This window comes from Notolepis coatsorum (assembly GCF_963971535.1).
Source record: "Notolepis coatsorum genome assembly, chromosome: 12".
NCBI classification, from domain to species: Eukaryota; Metazoa; Chordata; class Actinopteri; order Aulopiformes; family Paralepididae; genus Notolepis; species Notolepis coatsorum.
The window spans coordinates 115,417,330-115,436,373 of record NC_140176.1 but is presented as its reverse complement, the minus strand read 5'-3'; the positions used below and the strand labels follow the sequence as shown (position 1 = coordinate 115,436,373).

The 19,044-nt window shown below is 42.7% G+C and overlaps 1 protein-coding gene across 1 annotated transcript in view; it reads right to left on the bottom strand.

Annotated features, from left to right (window-relative positions):
- The window catches only part of LOC311238402 (uncharacterized protein), a 38,062-nt gene extending 26,230 nt beyond the window's left edge, over nt 1-11,832 (bottom strand). Inside the window, exon 1 of the mRNA XM_084326453.1 lies at nt 11,590-11,832. The gene's annotated coding sequence lies outside the window, so the exon portion shown is untranslated. The remainder of the gene's footprint in view (nt 1-11,589) is intronic.
- Between the last annotated feature and the right edge of the window lie 7,212 nt (nt 11,833-19,044).

Genomic DNA, 19,044 nt, shown 5'->3' with positions numbered 1-19,044 from the left:
GACTAATCGAAAAAATAATCGGTCCAATTAGCAGCAATGTTGTTGTTGAAATCTCTCTCTCTCTCTCTCTCTCTCTCTCTCTCTCTCTCTCTCTCTCTCTCTCTCTCTCTCTTCTCTCTCTCTCTCTCTCTCTCTCTCTCTCTCTCTCTCTCTCTCCTCTCTCTCTCTCTCTCTCTCTCTCTCTCTCTCTCTCTCTCTCTCTCTCTCTCTCTCTCTCTCTCTCTCTCTCTCTCTCTCTCTCTCTCTCTCTCTCTCTCTCTCTCTCTCCTCTCTCTCTCTCTCTCTCTTCTCTCTCTCATCTCTCTCTCTCTCTCTCTCTCTCTCTCTCTCTCTCTCTCTCTCTCTCTCTCTCTCTCTCTCTCTCTCTCTCTCTCTCTCTCTCTCTCTCTCTCTCTCTCTCTCTCTCTCTCTCTCTCTCTCTCTCTCTCTCTCTCTCTCTCTCTCTCTCTGCCATGGGTTAAATTCATGATATACCATAGATTGCCAGCTCTATTTGTCTATGGAGAAGTACCCTTCTTTGCAGGGCTATAACTTTTTTAATTCTATTGCTACATTGCCATTATTAGGGCCCATTCAAAGTCCTATATGTATTGTTCATTGTGTAGCAACGTTAAACTTTTTCATTCACATATTCATAGTAATGAATAGTCTAATGTATAAGTATGTTTTCATCTCTTTCTGCAGCTTTCTCCAGAACGTGATCTATAGCCCCAAATGCATTATATTGATGATGAAATACAGTTTGATGGCAATCGGGGAGATATAAAAAATGTCAATTGGACGTACTTCTAGAATGATCTACGTATGATCTGATGATGACCGGATGGGCGGGGGATCGTTTATAATTCCGTGGGCAGCGTTATATCATTCATCTAGTGTGGGTCATATGTTCATCATAACAGTTTATATGGAACACGTTCAAAAATAACGCTGAATCTTACCGGATCTTCCTCGCGCCGTTGGACGATCAGCGTGGTGTAGACCGTTTTCGATTATGGGATGTTTATCCTGATGAACCATTTCCAGCTTGTATAATACTATATACGTCCAAATCATGTTGTTTATCGAGTTATTGGCAATGGATCGCTATATATTGTGACGAGCCAGAGTGCCGGCAGCCAAACAGAGTGCCCGGAAGTAATATGGCCGACCAGCACAACCTCCACAGCACTTCCTGTTTGGCGATTGCGCCGATCGGCCACCAGATGGCGCTCCTGAACCGCCAGAGAGCTCAGTGGGTCCTCCTGGTGGATCTCAGGCCAGCGGAGGGGAAATATGAATCCGATCACAGATTTTTGAAATATTGATATTAAAGACGCTGTAAAGCGTCCTTCTGCAACTTGAGCATGGCCGGGAATGACGCTGTAAAGCGTTTCCCGGCACCCAAAGTGTTATGGAAACCAACAAACACTTATATAGTGAAAAAATATGTAAAATAAATAAAAAATTACAGTTTTTTCATAAAATATTAATAATTTCGATTCCCCCCCATTTTTCTCATAGCTACAAGTAATCGATTACTCACGCCCATCCCTAGCACTATGCACACGCACAGTATAATATGCATGTAATAAATAGTTTGTTAATAAACTGTGTTACTTGAACATTTTTTACTGTGCTCCTAAATTTCTTTGTGTGCTCCTAAATTTAGATTATCGGCAGATATTTTTATTAAAATTTTATTTAGGAGCACATGTGCTCCTTGGGAAAAAGGTTAGCGTAGAGCCCTATATATGGAGACATAACATTACGTTATCAAACATAGGGATGAGACTGTAAAAAAAAGCGTCAACAATGTTTTATAATCTTTGTTAATTTTCATCATAAAAATTCTGTGCCCACAAAATAAAAAAAAGACCCCGATAATCAATTAAGGGGGGCAAAAAAAGCACTGGATTTTAATTTTTTTTTAACCCTGCCCCATACTCTTCACTCTTCATACTCATAAGCTTCTGGACAAGCAGGTGAGGATGAACAATATCAAACGCAGAGCTAAAATCTGCAAATAGCACCCGTTCGCCGTTATATTATTTCAAGATAATAAAGTAGCTATAATGAGTCAATAGATAAGAAGCAGTAATGGCATGTAGGCTCAGGGATTAAATCAAAAAGAAATCTCCTGACTGACTTTTTTTCAGGCCAAGTCATATTCTTATTTTAACACCCACTGTATTATTTTTTTTTTTTAATAGCGTTAGCGTTTTAAGGGAGCCTACTTGTAGAGCCTACTGTCCTGACTGTGACTATAGACCCTACTGTTGTGGTTGTTGTGCCAGGCAGGGAGGCTGTGTGCTGGAGAGAGCGAATGCAAGTCTTGTGGCAAGTTACTGATTGATGGCGAGCTAGCACCCTTTTCCCATTACTGCCACACTGTAATTTCTAGGGCTGTCTTAAATACTTCGAAGCTTCGTTCGATGGGCATGGGATTCGAATATGAAAATAAAATTCGAATGTATATATTTTGGTGCAAAATCAACTCTGCCTCTCTTTGTTAACTACAACAAGCAATGCTGTTTGTTATTTAAGATGAGGTCGGACTCGGCACTGACAGATTTGTGTTCATTGTGCTGCTTTTATAAAGCCTCAAATGACGGCTTACAATATTTCATGAAAGCAAAGTAGGGCTGGGCGATATGGCCTAAATATGATATCACGATATTTTCTGACCTTTCGGCGATACACAATACACATCACAATGTTTTTCTTTTTTTCCACAAACAAATCATTATGAGGCTTACCAAGACAGTATTTGAGTTTGCAAGCTAACATTAAAGACAAAATAAAATACCCATGCATTTAGCATTTTTATATTATATATTAGGTTTAGATGATTGGATTATTAGATTATATATTGCATATATTTAGCAATGAGATATTATATGATTTAGATATGAAATATGATGAATTGAAAAAGGGGACCCTGATGTAAACAAGACGAAAGTCTTTCTCTGGTCTGCATCCCCTTAACAATTGTATGTATTGAGCTGTACTGTACCCATTCTGCAATATGTTAATAAAGTTTTAAATCAATCAATCAATCAATCAATCAATCAATCAATAGCATTTTAATGAAACTACTGAATATTTGTATGTCTCTAAATGTTTTGATGAATTGAAAATAGAGGACCCTTATGTAAAAAAGCCGAAAGTCTTTTTCTGGTCTTCATCCTCCAGTCTAGAGCCATATGAAATCCGTTTTATTTTTTTCCAAATTCCATTTTATTTTTTTCCAAATTCCGTTTTTTCCGTTTTAATATTTCAGAATTCTGTATTTTGCTTTGTACGCTCATTTTACCATCAGGAATAGTGTCTAATAAGTGGGAATGAATAAATGTCCACAATTTAATAAGATATAACAGTCCATTTAATAGGGCCATCTTAAATACTTTGAAGCTTTGTTCGATGGGCATGGGATTCGAATATGAAAATAAAATTTGATAATTTTTTAAAATTATATATATTTTTGCTAAATCAACTCTGCCTCTCTTTGTTAACTACAACAAGCAATGCTGTTTGTTATTTAAGATGAGGTCGGACTCGGCACTGACAGATTTGTGTTCATTGTGCTGCTTTTATAAAGCCTCAAATGACGGCTTACAATATTTCATGAAAGCAAAGTGTTTGTCTAAGATTTTAAAAGGTTTAAACTTTACAGCACTGACAAAGTTGAACAAAATGCTGTACAAGTCCCACAACATAAAAAAAAGGTAAAAAAAAAAAAAAAAAAAAAATTATAGTGGATTCCCATTTTTATTGCTCAATTCCGCGATTCCGTCCGCGATTCCGTGATCGCGGATTCCATATGGCTCTACTCCAGTCCACTGTTGTTGTATTGAGCTGTACTGTATTGTACCCATTCTGCAATCTGTTAATAAAGTTCTCATTCATTCAATCATTCAGCCGGCAACAGAATCATTTTGATTGACAGTCGAGTCTGCCAATTACGTCACACCGCTTGCACCCGCCCTGCTGTTCTTAGCACCAATCGGCAAGCGCTATTCGTTTTTTACTTTCCAGAAAGTCCTCCATTGATTTTGACGAGAGCTCAACAACAACGGTAGCTCCCCGCGGTCGACGAGTCAGATTACCAGCACACCGCAGCATGACTAAACGAGGCATAATGATTTTACTAGAGCTGCCGCGGTATTGATATTTTCCTTACCGCACAAATTTGCGAAATATTTCCTACCGCCGCGGTTATTACCGCACAGTGCGCACAAAAAAAAAAAAAAGTTTGAATGCATTTTTTTTTTTTTAGTAGTCTACTCTTATAGCCTGCCTCTAGTCTAATGGCGCTTTTCCACTGCATAGTACCTACTCGACTCGACCCGCTTTAGGCACCTGGTACTTCGTTCCTTTTCCACTGCAGCCAGGTACTACTCCGTTTGTCTCCGTGTGGGGATGCAGGCGGTGCCGCTCGCTTGTGTACACTGAAAGCTCCGTGGGCATAGCCAATTAGCCATGTCCGAGGGCTTGCAGCAAGCCAGAGTTTAACACAGTTTAAATCAATCAATCAATCAATAACAACATTAACCATACTCTCGTTGCGTCTATTCTGCCAAAGCTAACGTTACCTCTCATTGTGTATTCTACCAAGCAACCCGGGTTTAACGTTACCTCTCGTGTATATCGGCTGACGGTAGTATTAGGCTAATAACAACAACAAACGACATCAGCGATCTTGTTGTGACACTAAACTCTCCGCTCGGTGGTAAATTGGGTTGATGTCGGTTTTGTTTCGTCAATAAATAAGGCAGAATACACAGTGAATCCATTATTTTTTGTTTATTGCACTTGGTTCTGTCGCAAACAAATCCTGAATGAAATGCATCCTTAGCGAGGCAGTAAAGATGGCGGCGTTCTGTTTTTGTTCAGAGCCTCCAAACTGTGACGCGTCTCTCTTCTGACCAGTCAGTGGTCTGCAATGTTTCACATGACTTTTCTGGTACCACTTCTACCCAATAGGGTCGCTTGGAACCGAGTAGGGTATATCTGCAAAGCCGCAAGCCAACTTTATTATTATGATAAAAAACAGCGGTGACGCGGTATTCAGCCTAACTCTGCGGTGAGCGTGATGCAACAGCGATACCGCGGTAATGCGGTTATCGCGGCAGCTCTAGATTTTACTGCAACGAATGTTATAATAAAAGCCTTTCCATACATCTGTCTGATTGAAAACTTTATTAACAGACCGCAGAATGGGCACAACTCGGCACGGGCTGAGATATGAATGAGTAATGCTTGCTATCTATGTCGTCCTCGGACGTTGCTATGTTCGGGTAAATACGCTGATGTTAGTGAACGTTAGGGATGGGTACCGAATTCGGTACTTTTGAGGTACCGAACCGAAACACGTCGGTACTACCGAGTATCGAATCAAGTGAGAAACCGAAAGAAAAAAAAAAATTTTTTTTTTTTTTTTTTTACTTTTTTCTTTTCATGTCAACGTTCACACGCACAATATATGCTTACCTAGGATTTGACTTGATTCAACAACAAAGCAGTCGGAGCAATGACAAGCCGAAAACTGTCTAAATTGTAGTTATTTGAAGTTTGGATTTTTTTTTTACGACTGAGGTAGGTAAATTAAATTTCTTGAGACTAAAGTACAGAAAAAAGGTACCGTTGGGTACCGGTATCGATTCACAGGTACCGGTACCGGTATCAGTTCAAATGTGAAAGGTACCCATCCCTATTGAACGTGTAACTATATAACGTTAATGCCACAAAACGAATGCGTTTGTTAATCATAAGTAGTAACTTTGATGCAGTAGTGTGTGTGGGGGCGGCGTTGTTCAAAAGTTTGAACGTGTGGACCAGATTGACGCGACACAATCCTCTTGGGCAAAACATCACGATATCCACGATACGTTAAAAAAGTGTATCGTTAACTGTACCCGATATTTATATAATATCGTCATATCGCCCAGCCCTAAAGCAAAGTGTTTCATTTGTCTAAGATTTAAAAAGGTTTAAACTTTACAGCACTGACAAAGTTGAAGTGCTGTACAAGTCCCACAACATAAAAAAAAAGTTCACCGCACCTTGAATTTGACGAGAGTGTGCCACAGTCATTCACCTTGACTTGTTGTGTCCTGTTGGTAAGAGGAGAATAGAACCATTTGATTATTGAGGGGTTTATCCCCAAACTCATAAGCTTCTGAACAAGCAGGTGAGGGTGAATTATAGGGTGAATTTTAGCAGAGCTAAAATCTGCAAATAGCACCCGTTTGCCGTTATATTATTTCAAGATAATAAAGTAGCTATAATGAGTCAATAGATAAAAAGCAGTAATGGCATGTAGGTTACTCACCCTTAGAGCTGCCGCGATTACCGCGGTATCGCTGTTACATCACGGCCACCGCAGAGTAGGCTGAATACCGCGTCACCGCTGTTTTTATAATAATAATAATAAATTACCCTCCTCTCGTTGGGCTTGCGGCTCTGCAGATATACCCTACTCATCTATCGAGGTTCCAAGCGACCCTATTGGGTACCAGAAAAGTCACGTGAAACATTGCAGACCACTGATTGGTCAGAAGAGAGACGCGTCACACGGTGTAGCGTCATGCAGTGTGTTACCACCAATCGGCAAGCGCGTATTAGGTTTTTACTTCCTGAATGTCAGATCATCACAACACGGCTAATAACGTTAGCTTTAACTCTCCGCCGGAGTGGACTATCATCGCTCCTCAGGAGTACTAAACGAGACATAATGATTTTACTGTCTGCAACGAATGTTATAATAAAAGCCCTTCGTTCTATACACTTGTCTGATTGAAAACTTTATTAACAGACCGCAGAATGGGACAACTCAGCACGCTCTGAGCAAAGAAAGGAACTGAGATATGAATAGAGTATTGCTTGCCTTGCTATTGTCCGGTAAATACGCTGATGTTATTGAACGTATAACTATATAATGTTAATGCCACAAAACGAATGCCTTTATTATAAAGTAGTAACTTTATAGTAATAATAATAAGAAAGGGTCGGGGGGGTTAGGGGTAACCACCCCTGCCCGCGACACCGAGTGAACGGCGCACGACCAGATGGGAAACTTCGAATCCGTGTTTCACTTTCAATAACTAATGCGTGCTTGCCGAATCCCAAACAATATTCATGCTGCAAAGTCATCCTCTAAAAATAGACATTTAGACTAGAGGCAGGCTATATGCTATAAAGAGTAGACTACTACTAAAAAAAATGCATTCAAACTTTTTTTTTTTTTCTTTTTTTTTTGTGCATGCGGTAATAACCGCGGCGGTAGGAAATATTTTGCAAATTTGTGCGGTAAGGAAATAATCAATACCGCGGCAGCTCTACTCACCCTACTCAGGTACAGTGGGCTTTTATTTTATTTTATATATAATCTTTTTCCTCCTTCTTTTTCCATTTTTCTCCATCCCAATGTTTGTCGTTATGCCAATTCCCAATCCCCTTCCTGGTCGTTGCGCACTATACCCCCTACCGTCTGTCCGGGAGGGCGGATCACATGCTTCCTCCGACACATGTGTAACCAGCCCACCGCTTCTTTTCACCTGGCAGCGCGGACTCTCACTGGGGGAGAGTAACGTGTGGAAGGAACACACTACCTTTCCTAGATCCTTCCCTTGCTGTGCAGGCGCCCCGGCCGAACTGTAGGAGTCGCTGTTTACAATGACCAGGACCCACCCTCGCCGGCTTCCCACCCGCTAACACTGCCAATTGTGCTAGTATGGACGGTCGGCCAACCCGGAAGCACCACAGCTGGATTCGATCCCACTGTCTCTGTGGTGGTAGACAGACGCTTAATCCGCTGCACTACCCGGCCGACATAAATTTACTTCATGGCTCATCTCCTATTATGGCTATTAAGTTAGGTGTCGATGGTGTCAAAGAGGCAACTACCCATGTGACCTGAGGATACTAGTAAAACATTTTGAAATATTCAATTGCAAAATGGGCTGCACGATAAAAACGCAATCTCGATTCATACATGTCATCTATGCAATCTCATTTCTAAATGACAATTCTGATGTATTTGCATTTGCATCTAAATGGAGATTAGTTGCATTAAAACACTCGCTCCTATTCCCCTATGCATTCACGTCACAAGACCCCACTGCCCCCCCCCCCCCCCCCCCCCCCCCCCCCCCACCATCTCATCAGTCTACGAGAAGCGGTTCTCACGGAGAGCACGGAACATCATCAGAGATGCTTCTCACCCCAACAATGGACTGTGTGTTCACCCGCCTGCGGGGTACTCGCAGCCTCCCAGGCAGAACCAACAGGACCACAAATAGTTTCTTCCTCTCAGCTGTCAGACTACTGAATCAAAACACTACTTAGCCCACTGTACCTCACTGTATACCTGTGTATATAGCCCATAGTTTATGTAGATTTTTATTTAAAATTATTATTTATTTTATCCTCACCATTGCACTTTACTTTACAGATTTATTTACATGTGTTTTATTGCAACTCAGAAGAAAATAAAGGGAAAAGACAACCCGTAACCGGGTCTGACCGCACTACAATTACATTTTCATATCATAATATCATAACGCTAAGGCTGAGACTCACTTTTTTTGCTGCCGGTAGAACATTGCGTATGAATTGGAAGAGCCGTCGCGTGTCACGCTAACCCTTCGAGAAGCTTTGTGGTCCGGACGTGAACTTTCCATAAATGTGTCTCTATAAATCCATTTAGTTAGATCCAGCACTGAATGTATCTGGTGAAGTGATTGTTATCAAAGTCAACAACTATTAGCATTAGTTATTTCCTGGTTGGTGTGATTACGGATGTGATGTCAAATGAATGCCACACGCTCAGCCTAGTATGACTTACGTTACGTATGACTAAAGCACGTAAGGGCTTACACTAAAACAACCCATAGAAATGCATTGGAGGTTGTGGTTTTTGAAAAAGAAAATGCCAACACATGAATGTACAAGAGGACTGAGGGGCGATCAGCACATTTGCAAAAATGTATGCAAAAAATAAAAATCACCTGTGGCAGGGAGGGCGACGCACAAATCACCATAATCAGCCTCCTACTTACTGCCACACCTGCCCCCACAGAAAGCTGCTGGGAGTGATGTATGACATCAAAAGAGCAAAGTAATTTATTGTGCCCTATTGAGCTCAATAAGATTACATTATTTCAAAGATAACGTTACATTAATTACATTACTTGAACAGAACTTGATGCTCATCTGTTTACTACAGACCCAGTGTCAGAACCATACTGAATACCTCTTCACCTACGACTAGGGTTGGGGACCGTTCACATTTCAACCGATACCGGTACAAGTACCTGGGAATCGATATTGGTACCTTTTTTTCTGTACTTTACTCCCTCTCTGTAATAACAATTTTTATTTCAGTTGTAAAACTAACGTCTAAATTCTAAATAAATTTCAACATAGTTATCACACCACACAAACTAAAACCCCTCCCTTCCTAGTCCGGCAGAGTGGTAGCCCCTTTCGTGACTGCGATGCAAGCCAGGTACCCAGCGTTCCATTAGGGTTTCACACACACGCGGCAGGGTTTGAAAGCTTGGCGTTGCTAATAAACATTTTAAATAATTTTTATAAACTGGTCAACACTGCATTATTTCCGGCGTTGGGTGCATGATGCGCATGCGCTGTGATCACAGCTCAGGCGCACCAGGCAGCCAAATACGGAAATACAGCCGTTTTGAGCAGTGTTGACCAGTTTATAAAAATTATTTTAAATATTTTTAAGTGGACATCACCCCGCCTGTAAAGACTATTGTGGACATCTACAGACAACACTACCCCTTAGTAGCTAAGCTAACACAGTAACACTAGCTCCAGATACAGAGGTACCAGATAAGATAACACAGTAACACTAGCTCCAGATATAGAGGTACCAGCTAAGATAACACAGTAACACTAGCTCCAGATACAGAGGTACCAGCTAAGATAACACAGTAACACTAGCCCCAGATACAGAGGTACCAGCTAAGCTAACACAGTAACACTAGCTCCAGATACAGAGGTACCAGCTAAGATAACACAGTAACACTAGCTCCAGATATAGAGGTACCAGCTAAAATAACACAGTAACACTAGCCCCAGATACAGAGGTACCGCTAAGATAACACAGTAACACTAGCTCCAGATACAGAGGTACCAGCTAAGATAACACAGTAACACTAGCCCCAGATAGAGAGGTACCAGCTAAGATAACACTAACCCCAGATACAGAGGTACCAGCTAAGATAACACAGTAACACTAGCTCCAGATACAGAGGTACCAGCTAAGATAACACAGTAACACTAGCTCCAGATACAGAGGTACCAGCTAAGATAACACAGTAACACTAGCTCCAGATACAGAGGTACCAGCTAAGCTAACACAGTAACACTAGCTCCAGATACAGAGGTACCAGCTAAGATAACACAGTAACACTAGCCCCAGATACAGAGGTACCAGCTAAGTTAACACAGTAACACTAGCTCCAGATACAGAGGTACGGTACCAGCTAAGATAACACAGTAACACTAGCTCCAGATACAGAGGTACCAGCTAAGATAACACAGTAACACTAGCTCCAGATACAGAGGTACCAGCTAAGATAACACAGTAACACTAGCTCCAGATACAGAGGTACCAGCTAAGATAACACAGTAACACTAGCTCCAGATACAGAGGTACCAGCTAAGATAACACAGTAACACTAGCTCCAGATACAGAGGTACCAGCTAAGATAACACAGTAACACTAGCTCCAGATACAGAGGTACCAGCTAAGATAACACAGTAACACTAGCTCCAGATACAGAGGTACCAGCTAAGATAACACAGTAACACTAGCCCCAGATACAGAGGTACCAGGCAGCTAAGATAACAGTATTATTAGTAAGGAGCTGAATAAACGCACATGTCTCTCTCTCTATACATAGAGTCGCACCAGTTTCTGACCTAACGTCACGTGTTCAGTTTAGCAGCTTGAATGAATGAATGAAAACTTTATTTAACAGATTGCAGAATGGGTACAATACAGTACGGCTCAATACACACAATTGTTAAGGGGATGCAGACCTGAGAAAGACGTTTGTCTTGTTTCCATCAGGGTCCCCCATTTTCAATTCATATAGACATTTATGACATATTGATTGATTGATTGAAAAGTTTATTAACAGATTGCAGAATGGGTACAGTACAGTACATCTCAATACATACAATTGTTAAGGGGATGCAGACCAGAGAAAGACTTTCGTCTTGTTTACACCAGGGTCCCCCATTTTCAATTCATCATAATTACACATACACAACATACATGACATTTATGGCATAGGGACATATAGGTATTTAGTACTGATACATTTGTGACATAAACGGTATTCAAATATACAGTACTGTTAACCCTAGATCCCGACAGAGTATATTATGATGGGGAGGGGACTGTACATTAGGAGGGGGTGGGTGGGTGGGCTTAGCTTAGCTTGTTAGCTGCTCCAGCTACCTCTGGTCAAGGCCCAGTCTGGTGGAAAAGTGGCAGAAACGCCCAACAGATCAGATGTGCGGTCAGTAAGCTGATTTTACTGTAACTAAACGGAGAGGTCGACATGAACCTACCTGTGTTTGTTTCCTGTGTTGTTCTGAACGTAGCAGAGTCCAGCAGCGTCTCCTGCTGCAGGTGAAGCTCCGTAATGTAACTACTTGTTAGAAGTAGCCGGACTTCTGGCTCATTCCCTCTGGAAGGTGGTGACAGTAAACCAGGAGACACTTCTCTCGAGGACTGGGCATTTATTTGGGTTTGCAATGTTGACAACAGCTCTCTATTCTTAATGTTATTGACTAAAGTTACAGACAAATAAAGTTCTATCGTTCCCGCTGCACTCTCTGACCGCGCATACATCCCACAATGCATCACTCTGTCTTCTTCTTCTTCTTCTTCTTCTTCTTCTTCTTCTTCTTCTTCTTCTTCTTCTTCTTCTTCTTCTTCTTCTTCTTCTTCAATGGTTTAATGGCAGATCGCGACCACAAAAGGCGCATAGATATCTATGCATACCGCCACCGCCACATACTGAACAATCGAGAACCCGATAAAGAAAGGAAAACAACAATAACCAAACAATTTTATTTTTTATTTAATTAAATATAATTCAATTAAAATCAAATCCTACCCCCCAAACCAATTGAAAACACAAACACAATTGTTAAGGGGATGCAGACCAGAGAAAGACGTTTGTCTTGTTTACATCAGGGTCCCTGTTGTGTATGTCATAAATGTCGCTATGAATTGAAAATGGGGGACCCTGATGTAAACAAGCCAAACGTCTTTCTCTGGTCTGCATCGCCTTAACAATTGTGTGTATTGAGCCGTACTGTTTTGTACCCATTCTGCAATCTGTTAAATCAAGTTTTCATTCATTCATTAATTCCCCCATTTTCAATTCATAGTGACATTTATGACATACACAACATACATGACATACAGGTATTTAGTACTGTTACATTTGTGACATACACGATATGCAAATATACCGTACTGTTACCCATAGATCCTGTAGATTAGGAGGGGGTGGGTGGGTGGGAGAGAAATATACATACGTGGGGAGATAATATATACATACGGTGGGGAGGAGACTGTACATTAGGAGGGGGTGGGTGGGTGGGAGAGAAATATACATACGGTGGGGAGAGAATATATACATGCGGTGGGGAGGAGACTGTCTATTAGGAGGGGGTGGGGGGGTTTGGACATTTACGGTGGCCAGTTTCGAATTGCAGCCTCCCGTAGGTGCTCTTTAAGAGCGGTTTTGAATGTGGGTATTCACATTCCTTTACAGCTTTGGGTAGGGCGTTCCACATTGATGTGGCATAATTGCGAAACGTTTCAAGTTTCAAGTTTCTTTAATAGTTGTCAAACAGAAGTACAGAATACTTTCATACAAAATGCTTCTTACTGTTACGCTCCAGAGACTGTGCTAGACAAGATAGTATCAAACATAGTATACGTGTAATTTAGAAGAAGAAAAAGAGGTCACAGTGTTCGGTATAGACATATGTACAATGTTCTGAGTTACCATATAATATACAATACTATGCAGTGTACTAATGTACAGTACTATCTAGTGCAAAGCAGAAATGGGATGAGGTACAATTTAGGTACAATTTACAGTAAGGTGTACGAGTTGTAGTGCAATCCTTCATCAATAAATATAAAGTGTGGGGAGTGGGTGCTACAGTGTGTTTGTTTAAAGTGGGTGTGTGCTATAAAGTGTGTGGAGTGGGTGCTACAGTGTGTTTGTTTAAGTGAGTGTGTGCGTGTGGATGTGTGTGCTATGTGCGTTTGGTGGTTGTTGTTGTGTAGTGTTCATTCATTGTTCGTTTAGCAGCCTGATGGCCTGGGGATAGAAGCTTCTTCTGAGTCTTTCTGTGCTCGCCTTGAGACTCCGGTATCGCTTGCCTGACCGCAGCAGTTCAAAGAGGCAGTTGTTCGGGTGACTGGAGTCTTTAATGATTCTCTTAGCCTTGCCCTTGCAACGCTTGTTGTAAATGTTCTGGAGGGTGGGGAGCCCCCCTCCAATTGTGCGTTCGGCTGAACGTGTCACTCTTTGTAGTCTGCTTCGGTCTTGTGCAGTGCTATTTCCAAACCAGGAGGTGATGTTGCCGGTCAAGATGCTCTCTATTGTACATGAGTAGAAGTTCTTAAGGATCTTCTGACTGACTTGGAACTTCCTTAGGCGCCTGAGGAAGTAGAGGCGTTGTCGTGCCTTCTTCACAACACTGTCAATGTGTGTGGTCCATGTCAAGTCCTCGGATATGTAGGCTCTGAGGTACTTAAAGCTGTTGACTCTCTCAACCGGTGCCCCGTCGATGCTGAGGGGGCTGTAGTCCTTGACCCCCGACCTCCTGAAGTCCACAATCATCTCCTTTGTTTTGCTGACGTTCAGGGAGAGGCTGTTTTCCTGGCACCATCCCGCCAGGACCTTGACCTCTTCCAGGTAGGCCCTCTCATCGTTGGCAGAGATCAGGCCCACCACCACTGTGTCGTCAGCAAATTTGATGATTGTATTGCTACTCCGCTGAGCCACACAGTCGTGTGTGTACAGGGAGTAGAGGAGGGGACTCAGAACACAGCCATGGGGGGCCCCTATGTTGAGGGTGATGGATGAGGAGGTGCAGTTGCCTGCTCTCACCACCTGGGGTCTGCCAGTCAGGAAGTCCAAGACCCACTGGCAGAGGTCATAGTTCAAGCCCAGGTCCCTGAGCTTGGCTATGAGTATGGAGGGGACTATGGTATTGAATGCCGAGCTGTAGTCGATGAATAGCATTCTCACATAGTTCCCCTGCCTCTTGTCCAGGTGTGATGCTGCTGTGTGCAGCACATGGGCTATGGCGTCCTCCGTGGACCTGTTGGGGCGGTATGCAAATTGCAGGGGGTCCATGTTGATGGGGAGGGAGGAGCAGATGTAGCCCTTTACTAGCTTCTCAAAGCACTTCATGGCTATGGAGGTGAGAGCTACAGGGCGGTAGTCGTTGAGGCAAGCAGGCTTGGATTTTTTGGGTACAGGGATAATAGTGGACTTCTTCAGGCAGGTGGGGATGACAGCCTGTTCTAACAACAGGTTAAATATGTCAGTGAATACTGGGGCCAGTTGGTCGGCACAGACTTTTAGGACGCGGCCGGGGATGCCGTCCGGACCTGCTGCCTTCCTGATATTCACTTTTTTAAAGGTCCGCCTCACCTCATGCTCTGTTACCCTGAACACTGCGCCTCCATCAGCAGCCGACCCCCCCCCCCCCCCATTGCCGTGGCTTGTGAGCTGGTGTTGTTATTACCAGCATCAAACCTCGCATAGAAGGTATTGAGGTCATTTGCTAAGGAGATGTCACTGTTCAGTTTGAGGGAGGCGCCTTTGTAGTCTGTCATCGTTTTGAGCCCCTGCCACATAGCTCTAGAGTCAGCTTGTTCAAACTGGAGTTCAATTTTATCCCTGTAGCGCCGTTTGGCCTCTGACACTGTCCTCCTTACGTTGTATCGCGCCACCTTGTGGTCATTCATGTTGCCTGCCACTAGGCCGTCGTTGTATGCTTTGGTGCGCTCTCTCAGAGCTTCACGGACGGATTTGTCTACCCAGGGTTTTTGATTTGGGCAAACTCTCATTTTGGTAGTGGGGATTGTTTCTTCCACCCTAGTACAAACATAGTCCAGCACTGTTTCCGTGTAGACATTAATGTTATCTGTGTCGCGGAACACATTCCAGTCTGTGCAGTGAAACACAGACCGGAGCGTCTCCTCTGACGTCAAATCCCATTTCTGCACCTCTCGCGAGACTACAGGAGTACTTTTTATTCTCTGTTTGTACTTTGGTGAAAGAAAGATTGGGTTAACGTGTTTAGTCCCTTGTTTGAGCCGAATCTGGGTTTAACATGATTTGTTGAGCTTCCTCTGGTGTTGTGGTCGTGGTATTCACTGACCTTTGGGAAGTATTTTGACATGTACATGGGTACCAGGGGCGGAGCTAGGGGGTGGATACTGGGGCTCAAGCCCCGAATGTTTTCTGAAAAGCCCCGAATCTATTTAAATAAATTTTTTTTTTTTTTTTTTTTTTGACAATTCATCATTGTTACATGAAAATATGTTTGCACCAGATTTAGCAGAAGCTAATTTCCATCTGTGGTCTATCCAGCTGCTAACTGTATTTGAGTGAGTTAAGTCTTGGTGTCATGGTAAACTCAGACCTAAGCTTTAAATCACAATCAACAAGTTGACAAAAACTTAATTCTTCCACCTTAGAAACATAGCTAAAGTACGGCCATTTATAAATCAAAAGGACGCTGAAAACCAGATCCATGCCTTTATCTCAAGCCAACTCGACTCGGGTGAGGTGGGTTCTAGGGGTAAGGTCAAGTAGAAGTCTGACCAGTTTGTTTTGTGATGTTTGTAATCTTGTTTTTAGCGCCTTTGAGGTGCTTTGGTACCATGAGGTGCAAGCATAGTCGTAGTACCCTTGAATGAGTGCTATACCTATATGTCCCTATGCCATAAATGTCATGTATGTTGTGTATGTCATAAATGTCTATATGAATTGAAAATGGGGGACCCTGATGGAAACAAGACAAACGTCTTTCTCAGGTCTGCATCCCCTTAACAATTGTGTGTATTGAGCCGTACTGTATTGTACCCATTCTGCAATCTGTTAAATAAAGTTTTCATTCATTCATTCATTCATTCAGCAAAAAGCAAAAAGACAACAACTAGGTGCACCTCTCGTTCATCAAGAGCCCGGACTAATGCCTTGTGATGTATATCTGTCTGAATATACCTATAATCCTTTCTATATATATATATATTAGGGCTGCAACTAATGACTATTTTGGTAGTCGACTAATCTGTTGATTTTTTTTCTTCACTACCTATCTTTGTGAAAGTGGCTTCTCAGCTCTGGTCCAGCTGAAGACAGAGCAGAGGAACAGATTGGACATTGATCATGACCTCAGAGTTGCTTTGAGACTCTTGTCAGGACCAAACAACATCCCCAGTTATCCCATTAGTTCCCCCAAACTTACTGTCGGTCTGTTATGTTAAGCTAAGAAGTCTTCAGCTGGCTGGACCAGAGCTGAGAAGCCACTTTCACAAAGATAGGTAGTGCAAAAAAAAAAAAAAAAAAAAAAATTATAATAACTATCTTTTTTTTTATGACTAATCGACGCAACAATATCTCGTCGACGATTTCTCATAATCGTCGTCGTCGATTATGTCGACTAATCGTTGCAGCCCTTATATATATTATATTGTATATTGTATATACACCTACATACAGGGCCGCCTGGGAGGAATGCGAGGCCCTGTGCGATATTTAAACGCGAGCCCCCCCCCCCCTCCCCCTAAAAGGTAAAAAAAAAAAAAATCTTTTCTTTTTTTCATACAGTCAACATATTCTTAAATAATAGCGCTGCCCGAGGCTGGGCATGATACAGTCAACATATAGCAAGAGAGAGAGCGAGAGAGAGCTCCCGTTCTACAGTCAATATACAGTGTTATCGCTGCACAGTTGTGTGTGTTAGAAAGAGAGAGATAGAGAGAGAGCATGTCTGTTTGTGTGTGTGTGTTAGAGAGAGAGCATGTATATGTGTGTTAGAAAGAGAGAGAAATATATAGAGAGAGAGCATGTCATTTTGTGTGTTAGAGAGAGATATAGAGCATGTCTGTGTGTGTTAGAGAGAGAGAGAGAGAGAGCATGTGTGTTTGTGTGTTAGAGAGAGAGAGCATGTCTGTGTGTGTGTGTGTTAGAGAGAGAGCATGTATGAGAGAGATAAGCAAAGATGAGCCCCAAAGGATATTCAACTTTTAATGGAAGAACAAAACAGAAGGAAAAGATAACTTCACAAAGGCAACATGAATATACATAGATCCAAAAGGACAAAGATCAACACTTAAATCCAAAGAGAAGAGGGTCTATACCAGAGAAAACAAAGTAGCAAGGAGCCAATGGCCGACATCAGCTAAATAGGCTAACTGCAAATAGAGTAGCCAGGTACTGACACCAGGCCACACACAGCTTTGGCCAACGCTACCCAAGCTACACAAACGACCAAGACAATTCACACACAGCACATGTCGTATCTCCAAATGTTGTGAAGTAACATATGTTTTGCCTGGAAAAAAACATTGTTATTAACAAAACATTCGGGAGGGGAAGGAAGGAAGAGTGGGGTAATGTCCAATGGACATCTTACCTGCACCAAGGAACGCAGGGCGAAAGGCCGCAACACAGGTCTCCACGTTGACGAAAGGCCTCTCGCTGGCGGGACAAAAAGAAGCTATGGCCGGAGCCTTGTCATGGTGCAGGCCCGACTACATCTTCTGTCAAAGATGATGTCGTAGTCAGAGTGCCAGGGCCTGCTATTCTCACGGCTAATGTCAATGGTCGTAGCACAAGCTAACAGCTAACTCTAGGCTAACTGAAAGCATCAAGCTAACGTTCCCAGCCGAGCGAAAACGAGCAGCTAACGTCGTAGCTAAACAGCTAACTGGCTAACAGTTAGCTCAACCCGGCTATCGCTAACCACTAGCTAACGCAGAAGCAAGCTATGCGGCTACCACTGAAAAACTGTACAACGTGAGAAAAGCAATACAGGCCAACACTTCAGACAGCCGCTGTGTTTTCCTCTTCTCATACGAAGAGAGAAGGGAAAAATAAGGCAATACACGTCCCACTACAGAGTGGTGTTTACCATAGCGGTGCCGGCAACAAGTCCCTCGCGGACTATAGCCGACTTGAGCATGGCGATATTCTCATAATGAAACACCAAGCTCACCTCCCTCGCACCAGGTGCTGACACCAGGCCACACACCGTTAGCTACTACCTAGCCGGCCCGTTTGGCTCCCGAGAGAGAGAGAGAGAGAGAGAGATCCACGGCGGGAATAGAATAAAGTGCATTAAAAACTCACCAAACGTCCAAGAGGATGGAGACAACCGCGTGGAGTTGACGAAGTTCATCTGCCGAACGACCGTCCTCTTCATCTTGGCATAACAATGCTGCACGCGCTCTCTCTAGGTTAGCTAACGCTAGTTAGCCTTTAGCTAAGCTAGCTACTAGCCGACATCATCATGGCTATCCCGACGTTAGCACTCAATATTATAACGTAGCTAAAGCTAACTAGCTGTCCCTGCCTTTAGCCGGGATGGCTAGCCTGACTGAACTGTCTAACATGCAACAACTTTCATCTTCAGTCCATCTGCCGAATGACCGCCCTCTTCGTTTTGCCTGGCATAACTAAGCATAACCTCCAAAGCTGCACGCGCGAAATAGTCAAACGCAGCTGACGCACGCCGGCGTACACATGATGTAACCCCTCCCTTAGTTGAAACCAATAGTATGTGCAGAGCCCCAGAGCTCCAATAGTGAGTATGTCTGCAGAGCCGCAGAGCCAGGAACATTCTACAAACGTGTCTAATGTGAAATATATAAGCATATAAGCAAAACTAGATTTTAGGTCTGTGATGAAAAAGGGCCTCGCGGGAAGGGGGGCATCAAAAAAAAAAAAAAAAAAAAAAAAAAAAAATTGTGCGAGG